Raw genomic sequence first — 14,119 nt, 5'->3', positions numbered from 1 at the left:
CTTCCTGCTGGGTCAGGAACGCAGGTTAAGACTCTCCTGAATGCACTGTCTGTGTAAATCTGCTCTCTGACTTTGTGTGCTCGCTTGCTCTCTTGCCTTGCCAAAAGATTGCTATAGAAGAATAAAGCACGGTCTGTTTTTTGATTACTTGTTTGCTTTACCACTTTAACAATAAACTGTTTTTGTTTCAGACTTAAGTATATTGATATACTTACATATTTAAGTAATATTTAAATATATTTATATATAGGGATCCTCAACACCTGGTAACAGTGGGTAAGAAGGTAAGTGAAGGTGCTGGCTTCCCCTGATAACCTCCCTCTAGGGACAGGATCTGTGGGCTTTAGGTCATGAATACTATCCCCCCACAGAGAAACAGTGAGGCTTAGGAAAGTCAGTGTTGCTGCTTGGCAAATGGCTGTGCCACTTGCTAGGCACAGGCAGCAATGCAAACAAGCAATGCCAAGTGCATCAACTGAAAATCTTAACTTCAACATTTAATTAATATCTCCAAGGTTTCTTGGATCACTACAAGACTTTTCCCTTTCTGCTGAGCATCACCCCATATTGTTATTGGGCAGATGCCAGAGTTCTTGACTTTAAAGCTTGTAAGTCTGAACCATGTTACCTTTTCTCCAGGTTTTATGTCTTGATCTTTGATAAAAAATATCCTATTCACTTCCAAAATGGAAACAGCAAGGCTTTACAGAGATTCTCATATTTTATCCATGGAAATGTCTGTGCACATAACCTGCAGGCAGTCTGCTTGAAACTCAAATCCAAGAATTGCTCCAAGATTTGAAATCAATGTTTGTAACATTGAAAAAAAAAATTATATAAACAAAAAATAACCTTATCAGAGGATATCAAATAGCACATCTATGGCTGGTTGCTGTGAAAGATGGCACACAGCTACAAAAAGTGTGACAAACGGAAATAGAAAATGGTGATGTGAAGGTAAATACAATAAAGGAATAAAAAATCAGCGCAGAGAAAGTTGGCACTAAGCAGTGAGACATTAGGAAAGCTTCATGTGAATGCCACTAGAAATCTCCCTAATGAACACACCTCCATCTGGATAGAAAAGGTTATAGAGAAGAAAGCCAAGTAGTATGGTACATCTGACATCAGGCAAGCCAGAGACTTTCATGGCTGCTAACAGAAATGTAAAACACCAAGGACATAGCAGGTTTGCTTAGAGATCCTTGCTCAAAGAACAGTGCTTAAGGGAAAAGTCATGGGTATTCTGTATTGCCATATTGGCATATTCAGTATGCCAAACACAACATATTACATTTGGTTAGACAAGTAACATTTTGTTGCCTCCTCTGATTTGTTTGGGCAGGAAATACTTGTTAGAAACATGATTTGGATCTAGCACCATCAGGTCCATGAAGTGTTATAACTGCATCAACAGAGGGCATGATTTCCATAAGAATCACTCTGACTTTTTATTTAAATGAGGCCTGGGCAAATTTTAGCTGGCAATGCTCTGAGCCTTTAGATCTTGAAGAGCATCTGCTGCTGCTGCTGCTTCCCTACCCGGGTGTCCAGGTGGTTTTGGGTGGGCATTCTGTATTTCACACAGGGATTTGTGCATGTATTAGCATAAATGGCCATTATCCAGGCTAATGTCCCACAGGCTGGTGAGATAATAGTTCTCCAGTCTTTTTAACTGGTTGTTGGAAGCTGACAACAAAAATCCTTTTAAATACAGCCTGCTGAAAATACCCACCTATGCCTTTATTTCCCAGTGGCTGCTGCGTTCCTTATGGAAGCATCATCAAAGCATTACTTTGATAAACTTCAGCCTTAGTCACCATGTCACTTGATTTTAGATTAATCCTTCATGCTAGTCAGGGCTTATGGTTATAATCCTTGTGGTTATCTGCCCCCAGCAGATATCACCATCTGCTTTAGTCTACTGCCTGGGGCACTGGAGTTCCTCCTTTCTCTCTCTCTCACTCTCTCTCTCTATTTCTCTCTCTCTCTCTCTTTAAAATTTTATGGCCTCCTTTATTTCTTCAGTCAAGGAGGAGAAGCAAGCTGATTCAGAAGCAGGATGGGCCTTGCAAACCTTACTAGGTTCGGCTGGCAGCGGAGAACCTTCAGCCTTGCTGATGCCATGGGAGAAATACTCCAGGCACCAGTGCCCCGAGGAATTCAGCTCTAGGTTTGGGCCCTTTGATTTAGATCCATCTCCCACTGCAAAACAACAGTCATCCTGAGAGCACATCAAGAAACAGCTGAGTGCAATCTGGCTGCTTCTGAGCTTGAGGCTTGAGGCTTGTACAGGGATGGGGAGAGGGGCTGGACCCTTTTCCCTCTCCCCATACTATTTCTAAGCTTGGATAATGAATATAGAGATGCAGGGACAGCTCAGCCTTGTTGTTTGTGTTTTGGAGAAGCTATGGGGAAACTCTTGGTGCAGGTTGGCAGCTGGAAATGGGGAAGATGCTACAGTAAATGTACCATTGCCTGCACCAGCTCCTGGAAAGTAGTTGCTTAACAGTCCTTTTTTTAGTGTTTCCAAGCATGATCCAAAAGGATACAATGGTTCTGAGTATGGACAGTGGCAAAGTGTGACAGACTGGCAAACTCTGAAGAGCTGTTAGCCAAAGAGACTCAGCTGAGTAGTAGGGACTGAAGCCCAGTCATGGTTTTCAGTGATTGTTGTTGGATTGGTTTTCTGTCTATGGCCACAGGTAGTTCAAAACAAAGGCTGATGGAAGCTGTGTCACCAAGATGGGGCACAGAGGAGGTCTGAGATGAGACTCTCATTCTGAAAACCAATATCAGGAAATAAAGGGACAATCTTGTAAATGCTTTCCTTGTGTTTTCTCTTTCATTTGATCTTTCCGGAGAGAGTAGATGATTTTTCTCATCTTAGAGACTCATTTGTCAAAACTCTAAGAAAAAAACCCAATAGCTCAACAGACAGTGAGCAAAAGCAAGAGTTGCAGACTGCTCTCTACCTGGCTGGGAAACATCCAGGTCTCATAGTGGGCTCCCAGTTCCTGACTTGGGTACCTCTGAGATAGAAATATCCTAAAACATCATGTTTAGACATTGAACCATGTAGTGCTTTCAATTTTGCACTAACTTCCCTGTTCAATTCTTATACCATCAGTTTCCTTGAACAGGCAGCTGTGGACAGTGGAACACGTTACACTCAGATCCAATTAATGTCCCCTTGAGACCCTTTGGAAGGCAGATTTTTATTTGGTATAGGTCAGCATAGCTTGAAGGAGCTGACATTTTGAGATTTGGTGTCCACTGAGGCTAATTAGACAGTGTATAGGAGTAAATTCATATTGTTTGCTTTGTGAGACGAGGTCTGTGCTGCTTTTGGTAAGAGGAGGATGGGGAAGAAGCTAGTAGCTGGCAATATCAGGCTGGTCTGGCCAGGGACCTTCCTGATGTGTATGAAAACTCTTTTGGCTTCTGTAGGGTCCAGGTCCTTGAGTAATGCAGCCATGAATGTTTACTCTTAATCCACTCTGAGGCTTGCTCTTGGATCAGAATTTTGCAGCTAACATGTGAGTGGAGTGATAAACCATGTTTTGCACAAATCCAGTCTCTTCTTGGTCTCTCCTGCTATTCTAGGGTGGCCAGAGAAGGGCACAGTTAAAACTTTTTAACCACTTAAAAGACATCTGAAATAAGGAAAGAGACATTTTCCAAGTTGGGAGTTTCACAGAGTAGCTGACAGCTCATCAAAGCCAGGCTCAAGTGAGTCCTGAACATTCAGAAGCTTCTGGAGAGAGTACTCTTGGGCTGGCAGGAACAGTACATTGTAAGCACTTATACATTTATTGTCTATTTTAAGCTTTTTGTCCACGTAGGAAGAAAGAAAGAACAGTCCTATCTGAGATATTGATGTGTTCATCGCTGTTTTTATTTTAGCTGTTGTAAGAACTGGTGATGGATGACACCATTTTAATGAAGAATATCCTTCCACAGAGAAGTGGTTTTCTACAGTGTTTACTGTTCTTTAGGCTTGGAGCTACTTAAGGCTCACTCCTTGCATTGCGTATTATATTATATTATATTATATTGTTTTCCAGTTTGCTTGACATTTTGCTGAGTCACAGCTTTGTTTTTAATTTCCTGGTGACTCAGGCACTGGCAAGAGTCATGTGGGCATGTGGGCTGCAGCGCCGGGCAGTAGTGCAGCTCAAAATACAAGTGGCACAGAAGCAACAAAAGGACAGATTTTGCTTGTCTGTGGTGCTTGGAACTGGCTACAGTGAGCTTCTGATTACTGGGTTGTAGGGAATAGCAAGAGCAGATAAAAAAACTACCCAGCTTAAAAAGCCCTCCTCTCTTTGCTCTGGTAAGATACTTTTTAGATAAAAATTCAATTTTCAATTAGGTGTAACAGAAACCAGTGAGGAAAATAAATTGATCTTTTGATCCATTGTGCTTCTGCCACAAAAGGAGCATCTTTTCTAAAATGACATTACATTTGAAACAGAAAAGGAAGGCCCAAATTTCTGGTTTAACCTTAGAGAGAGCAAATAAGGCAACTGCTACATCAGCTTTGGTCTTTGCCAAGCTGTTTCCTTATAAATGAAGCAGAATGTCCTAATATCATGTTTAAATCACTCTTTCAAGCATCAAACTGTCAGTGACTTTTGTTTAAGTGAAGAAGTCTGTAGAAACATGGTCACTGCAGACTTGCTGACTCAAGTAATCCATGTTCCAGGGTCAAAGATGAATTGATGAATTAAATTGTGACTAAGCTAATCTGAAACATCCCCTTCAGGGTCATATTTTGAAAATTCAGTCTGGGAAAATGATGAGTGACTGTGGTTGTGATTGCTGTGGCAGTGAGCATCACTGATGGCTGACAGGAATAAAACTCATGAAGAGCTGGGGGAAAAAACCTCTCATAGTAATGTTTGCACAGGAAAATATCCCTATGTCTAGAAAAGTCTTAAACGAATGCACTTTGTCTATTGGCCACAAGCAGTGTTACTTCAGAAAGAGAAGGGCGCTTTGTGCCCTGCAGAGCAGACCTGGAGTGTAATGTCTTCCTTGTGCAAGCTTCTGTCTGATTCTTATCATGTGTGCATGATTTTGTATTTAGAAAGCAAACAGTTGAAGCAAAATTTTTTGAAAGAAATAATGCTTGTAGAGGGCAAAAATCTACTTGTACCATCTGGGAGAAAGATAAAGGTGCGGGCACAAAGCACAGAAGCCAGATCCACATTGTAATTTAGACTTTATTGAGCTCTCTTTGAGGTAAACACTGAGCAATATTTTCTACCAGTTCTAGTTCTCAGGATCCAGCCATCACCCACTACAGTGCTTCAGTGCTTCAGCTGCTGTCACTGTGCAATTAGTGCAGTATCTTCCATTCCAAAGGCTGGTGTCTATTCCACAAGGTTTAAGAGAAAAGTAGGAACATGGCACCTGAGCACAACTGATGCAATAAAGGAAGGTCTCTATGGGCCTGGGGATGCTCTGAGACAACAGTTTGCAGGTATTCCATGGATCCCAGGTGTCCCAGCAGGAGGCTGACTGGAAAGGAAAAATGGGAAGCATTCATAACTGAGCAGGAGCCCCTGGGTTTGCAGTCTGCCTCGAGGAGGAAGGGCCATATATCCCGGACACAGAATAAAGGTGATAGTTCTGGGGCAAGGAAAGGGATCACGACCTGACCCCTTTACTTTAGAGAGGGCTTTTCATGAGCATACTGTGGACTGTTAGAATTCAAACTATATCTGCCCTGGGTGTCAAATAAGGCAGGTGAAATAGGACCAGAGGAAAGGATGGTCTGACAGGTACCCATGCACGTTGAATGTGGTGGGATGAATGCATATATTTTATATGTCATGGGTTCTATGGTGAATTCTTAATTCTCCACTGCTGTCTGTTTCGGAGTATCTCTTACGAAAGTATACTTTGGCCTGTCCAAAACTACTGTGCTTCTCAGCCTAAAATTTTGTTGATATAAAGAAATGCTACCTAGCCTTCCGCTGAGACCTTGAATTGTAGCATTTTTTTTCTGAAAAAATAAAATGTAGGATGGAGCAGAACAAGATTAGCCGGCTTCAATTTCTAATTCAGTTTTGTATTTCCAGTCAGGCCTGAGATGGAATATATGATGGGGTGAAATCACTTTCCAGTTCTCTTCCTGACTACAAAAGTATTTACAGAGAAATACTTTCTTGAAAATAGAACAAATTTGCAGAAGCAAACTCTGGGCTCCAGCTTTTTCTTTAGAGAGTATATTGTTTGTATACCCTAGTGAAGGTAAGATTGGATTTTCCTACTTGGCCTGATATTCAGAAGTTAATTATAATAAATGATGAGAATGTTTAGTCTTTCAGCAGAGGATATTGGCACAACTGTCTTGTGAGAGGATGTTTTGTTATTTGTGCAATACTGGAACTTCTGACAGATTAATAAAAGCTATTCAGAATTTGTTGTAGACTTTAGAATCAAATTACACCTATCTATGGTATATTTTGCTGCATAATTTAGTATCTGAACTGAACAGTCAACTAGAAGCAAATTTCACTCCACTTTACTATTAATGTGTAAATGGCAAGTGTTTTCCCTTGCTATGTTCCAAAATAGTCTGCAAAATATAGTATGTTGTCAAGGTTCAAACTGTAGCACACGTTTTGCATATGCAGAAGTTCATAATGTAGTACTCCTGTGTAAAAACAAAACAAAAAAACACAAGACACCCAAACAAAAAAACCCCAAAACAAAACAAAAAAACCCAAACACCGCCTTGGTTTATTACCTTTTTAACACTGTAGTAAGAAACAGCTGGGAAAAACCTTCATTTCTTCCAGAGTTCCAGACAACTATGCCCACAGAGGCATTTCTGTGTACCAGAGAAAAGTTTTATCTTCAGCTGAAAGAGAGAGCACTATATTACAAGCAATACATATTTTTTTATTATTATTATCGGCATGTATCATACAGCTAGGTGCAAATCTTGAAAAAAATTACTTTATTTGTCACTAGGGGAATGACTGTGAACCACATTATAATCCACTCTTTCTGCTTTAGTCACTTTTCACATTTCTTAGCAAGAACCCATTCACAAGCTTTGCTAGAAGCTAGTCTGGAATGTCTTTTATGATCTGCTCCATTTGCACAATGCCTTAGGGTTGACAAGTTACTGTAAAGCTTTATGGCAGTTATTCATATCTTCACAGATCTGTGCAGAATCACTTCTCTGCTCCTTCCCAGAAATCTTGTCTCTCCTTTAAGGGGGTTGGTTTGAAATGCTGTGGCAAATTAGTGACTGTCACACTCAAGATGTACGTGCAGATTAACTTGATCTCTAGAAAAATTATAAATATAATTTATGTTAAACATGAGGTTGTTCTCACTCTGTCTGGTCTCTACATTGACCATACCAGACTAACTGGCTAAATTCAAGCAGTAGTTAGTTTGGGATCAGGGTATGGGATATAACTAGCCTGAGATACCAAAAGGTGGAATTATATAGGCTAGTCCTCAGGTATTTATTTTATGCAGGGAGGAACTATTTGGAAAATACTTTTCAGATGTTTGGTTTGTTTTTGTTTTTGTTTTGGAGATTGAAGGTATTTCTGTAAAAAGAATGCCCTCCAGTTTCTTGTGACCTCAGCACCATCCTGAACCTCACCAGAGACCTCCACAGAAACTGAAAGCCTCCTCCTTCTGCTCCCAGTTTGCCCTTGCAGCCCATGGGTGTGACAGCAGTGTAACAGGTCAGTCACACAGTGAGCCCCTCTGGCACCAGCTCTCCCCTGCTCTTGGGCTGCTGCACCCAGAAAAATGTTTGCATTTACCTTTGGGAGTGTCTCTCCCCAAAACCTTGTAAGCCTTGATGGAAGCAGGTGGCTGCAGCAGTGTTCAGAGTCCTGCCTGGCACCCTTCTTGCTGAGTCATTTCAACTGAGTGCCCATATCCACAGGTCCCTGGTACTTGCATTGCCAGCAGGGACTGGCACCACCAGGTGGACACCAGAATTCTGCTTTTCTGCATACTTTCTCATTACAAGCATCACAGGCACTAGAGCAGAGGTACAACATTTTAATAGCCAAAATCACAAATATGAAACCTTCATGCCAGATGTGCAATTTAGCTCTGCTCTGAGAGTCAATCAGTGAAGGTTTTTCACCCTTAGAAATAAATAGATAATCAATCAAGTTAAGGGACAACTCATTTGCCTTCTAAGGACTTGCCACCAGCATCCTTCAAACAGACCCATTGTCAGCTCAGGTCTAACACATCCCCATTTCCAAATGTAATGTTTGCCAGCGGTGCTGTAGAAAACTATCTTCCTTTCAGGCTCCCCTATGTGGACATGCACAAAATGAATTTGCAATAAGGGCACAATTTTATGCAATCAGGGCAAAGGTTTAAACTTTTGATGACCAAGTTAAAAAGATAATTACAACAGCTATGCTGCAAACAATAAAACGCAGTCCAGATACCTCATTAACTTCCGCAAGGAATTTTCCTTCTTTTCTTGCTCCTCCAGCACCTCTCAATATTATGGAGGGCTCACCCCAGCAATCCCTGTAGCTGTGTTTTCCCTGCTATTGCAGTATAATGGAAGCTGGAGCCTCCCTGAAGCAGGTAACAGTGAAGCTCATGTGTACCCTAGCACCAGAAGGACCAATGCTGTAGCTGACTCGTGCTCAGTATCACAACTGTACATGGCTCATCATCAAAACCAGAACCGCCTCCACACCACAATACTGATGGAGAAAAAAATTACTGCTATGAAGGAGAGCCTTCATCAATAAAGAGGAACTTAATGGCTAGAAATGTGTAAAATGCATGTACCAGTTCAAGAATGAAAACTTTAAAAAGAGAGACATTTTTAAAAAATTCATCCATAAATACTTCAGAACAAGGAGAATATGAACTGAAAGAAGTCGTCTGTTTTGAGGGTAACATTAATGAGTTCAAATGGACACTGAGGGTGTTTTACTCTGTGAAATTTCAAACCAGCTATGCTAAGCATGTAGGAAAATAAGTAAGCAACATTTTCTGTTATAATTATGCTCGTACAGAAATGGTGTTCTGCGAAAGTGAAAAGGTCTTCTAAATATCTGATGTATGCAAGTGCATTAATAAATGCTTTGTATGATAGAAGCATATAGAAGCACTGGAAATTGCTTATGAAGGCTTTATACAGAGGCTCTCTTCAGAGGACTATATATTCAGTTTGAATATTTATGTGTGATGAGTTACATTAATAAAGACATCCTGTTGTGTGTGAACTGATCGGATGACTATGCATTTTTGTCAGTAGAATTTTGTGGGTGCAGTGTTTAATTCTCAAGTATCAAAGAAAGTGTGATTTTCCTATTGCGCATTTTCCAAATTCCCACAGAATTGAAGACTTAAGCACATTGAATGCTCTCACACATTCCCCCTGATTCAAATGGCCTAGGCAAACATTTTTCAAGAACTTCAATAAAGGCAGGAATTATCATATGGTTACCTTGTTAAGCTACCAAAGTAACTTCAGTTGAAATGGACATTTCAGCGTTGACTAATATCTTGTAGGTCACTTCCTTGATAGGGAATAAGGATGGACATACTTTCAGGACAAAGGGACAAGAATTTTTTTGCTGAGTATATGGTTATTATGTCAAAATTCACCTGATCTGTTAAATGTGTCTGATTTTTTTTTTTTTTTTTTTTTTTTTTCCATCAGAATCTAAGTATGTTTTGCATTCTCTCTTGAAGTACTTGCTTGGAATAGGAGTTTAGAAATTGCCATAGTGGATAAGTTGTCCATCTAACCCAGGATTCAGTGATGACTGAGGAAGCTTTGAAATCCAGATGAAAGTGGGCAACCATAAATTAAGCAGACTAGGAGAGAAGTTTCTGTATAATCTCATTTGATGGGAATTTTGACTGTGCCCTGAAAAATGAAAGCTTATCATATTGTCAAAACTCATAGCTCTTTAAATTAAATGTTTTACTATAACTGCAAGTTTTATCTTAGTTCACAATGTCATTCAGCTATCATTCTGGATCCTGCAAAGCTCTTCATTTAAGTGGCAGAGGAATACATAACTTCTAGATAATGTTTGTTTCCAGGAATTTTCAAAACAATTCCACTATAGTTAAAATATTCTCCTTTTTAAACTTAAACTCTCCAATTATTTTCTTTCAGAGTTATTATTATTTCAGAGTTAAACCGAGAAATGGTTAAGACCATTAAGAAATGGTTTCACAAGGTAAAGGCTATGGGGGAATAAGCAGAAAATCATACATACACAATTTTTTTTAACCTGCCTTTCGTACTTTCTTATGACCAGTCAGGTTTTCATGTATTTTTCCTGAGATTTTCATCATGATCTTATATAACTGGGGTCAGACTAGATGACCTATAAAGGTGGCTTCCAACCCAACGCATTCTATGATTCTATAAAACATAGAGAATTAGGTTACTGCCAAAGGCACCCACAGAAGTGTTAGAATCCTTGTGTTACTGCCATGTTTGGGTCTCTCTTGTGAATGATCCTGCCCTGTATTTGTCCCTCTAATAATCAGAGGCCAGGAAGATCTGAGCAGTGTCTCACTCTTTCTCAGCTTGGCCCTGAGACACCCTACAGCCACAAGTTGTGGGTCTCGTAAGTGTTCCCTGAGCTGAGCATCTGTTCTTTGGGCTTTCTTGTTTGGTGATAGATGGACATGGAACATGAGTGTGAGTTGTTTTTCTTATTTTCTGAATACTGGATGAGCTTTGGGGTCTCTGGTCAGGGATCAGCTGGGCAACACATCACTGGCAACATCTTCCCTCTGTTTGGCTACAGCAGCTCCATGTGGGTGAGGTCCCCAGGGTGGGGCAGCAACAGTCAGGCTGTGGGGTTTTGAGATGGGCTGCTGTAGCTTCTCCCTAGTGGTCCTAAGCAGAACTGTTTGGCTCTGAAAAAAGAGGTTATGCTCTTCTCCCTAGTGGTCCTAAGCAGAACTGTTTGGCTCTGAAAATAGAGGTTATGCTCTTCACTGCAGATGTGCAGGGGTTATGCCAATGTATTGCAAGAGTACAGGGAAATTATCTTTGAATTCATTAGATGAATGAATTTGCTCCAGCAATTTTTTAAACCTAGCTCCAGCACTCTAAATCTTGGCATGACCAAACAAATTATTTGGGCTCATTAGCCAGATAAAACAGAGTAAAACAGTTTAAAATCTTTTACAAACTCTTTGTGAGAACATAGATAATGTGCAGAAATTGCTCCATGAGTTACTCATATTGTAGAGGAGTCCTTGAATTCTTGTTAATGGCATTAAAGAGAGATGGTATTTGTGAACCACTTAGCTCTTATCGTTTAGGTATTTATGGCATGAAGTTGTTTCCTGATACATTCTTCTTCCTCTTTTCCTGATACGATAAATCTTTGGTGACAGGTGTTAAACAAATATGTATATTGCCATCAAATATGGTTTAGTATTTCTCAATTCTTCTGTGCTACTGAGCTGTATATTTAGTTTTTCAGTATCTTCCTTGCCCTAAGGGGAGGTATAAGCTCTCATCTTGCGTTTAAAGTAAATCTCTAAGTAAAATGGTTTGCAGTATGTGGGATCAGGTGAGTTTCTGTGATGAGATGCAGGCTGTTGAGGGACCACATTTACTATGAGCATGTGGGTCTTGGCTCAGTGAAGTGCTTAAATGTATGCTCCACGTTGAGTCTGCTGGATGTATTTGGCTGTGCCAGGCTGTGGATCTGGACTGCAGGTGCCACTGCTTGTCAGTAGACCTGTAGCAGGGCTCAAACAATGAGAGGCAGGAGAGGAGATGTCTTACATTGTCCACTTCAATGATGCAGCAGGTCCTGTGCCCTGGCATTGACTGACCCCTTCCCAGATATTTAGTGTAGGTGTGCAGACATCTAGTGCACCTGCCTTTGGGATCAGTAGGTGCCACTGGAGACAAAAGCTGTGAGCAATGAGGAAAGCCACTGAGGCAATGCATCACCCATGCTGGCATGAGGACATTGTGCCCGATTGTGCAGCAATAGCTGTGCTTTCTTTGGCCCCCACTGCCTTGCCAGAGGAGTGTAAGTTTGTGCATTAAAATAAGTGAGAGTGTGAGACCATTTCCCATTGGCAGAAAGGCTGAATTATACAACCTGTGAATGAAAAGTTCATTGCTGCAAAGAGAAATTGTGTGAAGAATCAGTGCTCTGCACTGATGGCAATAAAATGGTTAACTTGTATGATATTTCATTCTCCAGCACTGTAATTCTGACTTAATGTCTGGTACCTAATGCTTTATTCATTTTGAATTTATTCACTCCCTTCAGTGCAAATGGCCAGCTATCACTAGGGAAAAATAGAAGATTCTTTCTGCTGCCTCACACACCTCATTAACTTTCCCTATGCCCTCTGACTCTTCTGCCTCTAAAATATTTCTTTTTGAAACTTCATTCCCATGACAGACAACTTTCTTTGTTTTCTTTTCTGAAGACAAAAGCGTATTTAAAATAAGAAACTCCCAATGTGTGTGTGCTCAAGCATGTCCAGCCTACAGGCTCCAGGCTTCATGACCCTGCAGCACGAAACAGTTTGGGAGATTATTAAGCTGTAGTGGACAGGCCTAACCCAAGCAACTATATGTGACAGCTAGATCTGAGCCTTAGCATAAAAACTCCTCCATGGTCCAGTTTTCAGGAAGACAGTCTTTTCCTCTGCCTCTCCTTTCCTTTTTCTTTATCCTTGAGAAACGCCATGTGAAAGAATGCAGACAAAGGGATGAAGAGCCATATACTACAGTGCCCTCTGAGGTGAAGACCTAAACCTGTGGCTTCTGTCTGTCTAAATGTCCTCACTGTCAATCTGTTGAAGAAAGCACATGAGGAGGCGAATAAGTAGATGATTGATTTGCATGAAGGAGGTTAGTATGGGTCACCACACGTGACAGGACAAAAGTACAGTAACTTTGGATCTGGGAAAGCATCAAGGGAAACAATAACTGAAAACCTCCATCCCTGCCTGTGGTAGGAAGCCTGTGTGTTGCTGCTCTGGGAAGTTTGTCCAAAGCACAGTGGAGTGCGTGGGGGCCTGAGGGTCCTGAGTACAGCAGTGCAGCTCCTCCTGGTGAGAGGGCCCATGGAAGAAGTTAGGCATCTGACCTCCTTGTTGGCTCAGGATGAAGACATTATTTCTGTAGCAATATGGAGCTGCAGAAGTTATGAAAACAAACTTTAGTGTGGAAACCAATGATATTATTTTCACATGGCTAATATATTAACTGCTCCTCATGGTTCAGCTGTGATGTGCAAACTTCATTCCAGTTCTGTTTGAAAATCTGCAAGCCAGTCCCAGCATCCTACCGTGATGACAAACCTGGTGAGACCACACAGACCATCCTGGTCCCAGGTCTGTTGCCTCTTCCAGTAGTTCCATCAAGGGACTTCATGAAGGCCACACGTAGAAGTCCTAAACTGGAAGAGAAGTTGTGGGAATAGAACAGGACCAGAAAGAGCCTTTGCTTTTGCAGCAAAACTGCTGCTGAGAGGTGTGAAGATTGGGATGAAAATATTATTTTTTTTGCAGATGATGAAGCAAGAACATTCCTCTAGGCATTCCCAGAGTCCTAGGAAAACTGGAGCCTTCACCTCACAGCTGTGCATGGGTGGGCACCACATCACTTCTGGATTTTCTCTCATCTCACAGTGAATGCTCTAGTCCTCCATTTCAGTCAGGGCAGGCGGAAGATTGGAAACCTTGTGCTGAGGCACCACCTCTGCCACCACCATGCCACCCCAAGCCCAGTGGTCGCTCCTGAGTAAGGGAATTTTTTAAATTTCATGGACGATAGAGAAAAACCACTTGACTGCAGTGACTAATGCCCTCTTCTTCCTGGAACAGTAGCCTGCAGAAAGGCAGTTCTCATCCTCTGATTGGTATCCTTTCTCAGCAGCCTCAAGCAGTATTTTGGACACCCTCTTTGTGTTTCCCAGGTATCAATACTACATTATTTCACTCCCTATTAACACCTGCTGAAGAGCAATGCCCAGCATTACAAACATGGAGAAACTTCTGTTTGATCTGGATATAGATATTAGTCTATGATGGTATTTTATGGAGATAGGAGATTATATAGGCAAACAATAATGACATGTTAGCCTCCAAT

The 14,119-nt window shown here is 41.1% G+C and overlaps 1 protein-coding gene across 1 annotated transcript in view; it reads left to right on the top strand.

The window, feature by feature from the left end:
- Positions 1 to 14,119, top strand: part of PGM5 (phosphoglucomutase 5) — a 153,359-nt gene that overhangs the window by 101,974 nt on the left and 37,266 nt on the right. The window lies entirely within an intron of this gene.

This window comes from Heliangelus exortis, chromosome Z, assembly GCF_036169615.1.
Source record: "Heliangelus exortis chromosome Z, bHelExo1.hap1, whole genome shotgun sequence".
NCBI classification, from domain to species: Eukaryota; Metazoa; Chordata; class Aves; order Apodiformes; family Trochilidae; genus Heliangelus; species Heliangelus exortis.
The sequence above is the reverse complement of the archived record's forward strand: the minus strand, read 5'-3'. Positions and strand labels throughout refer to the sequence as shown.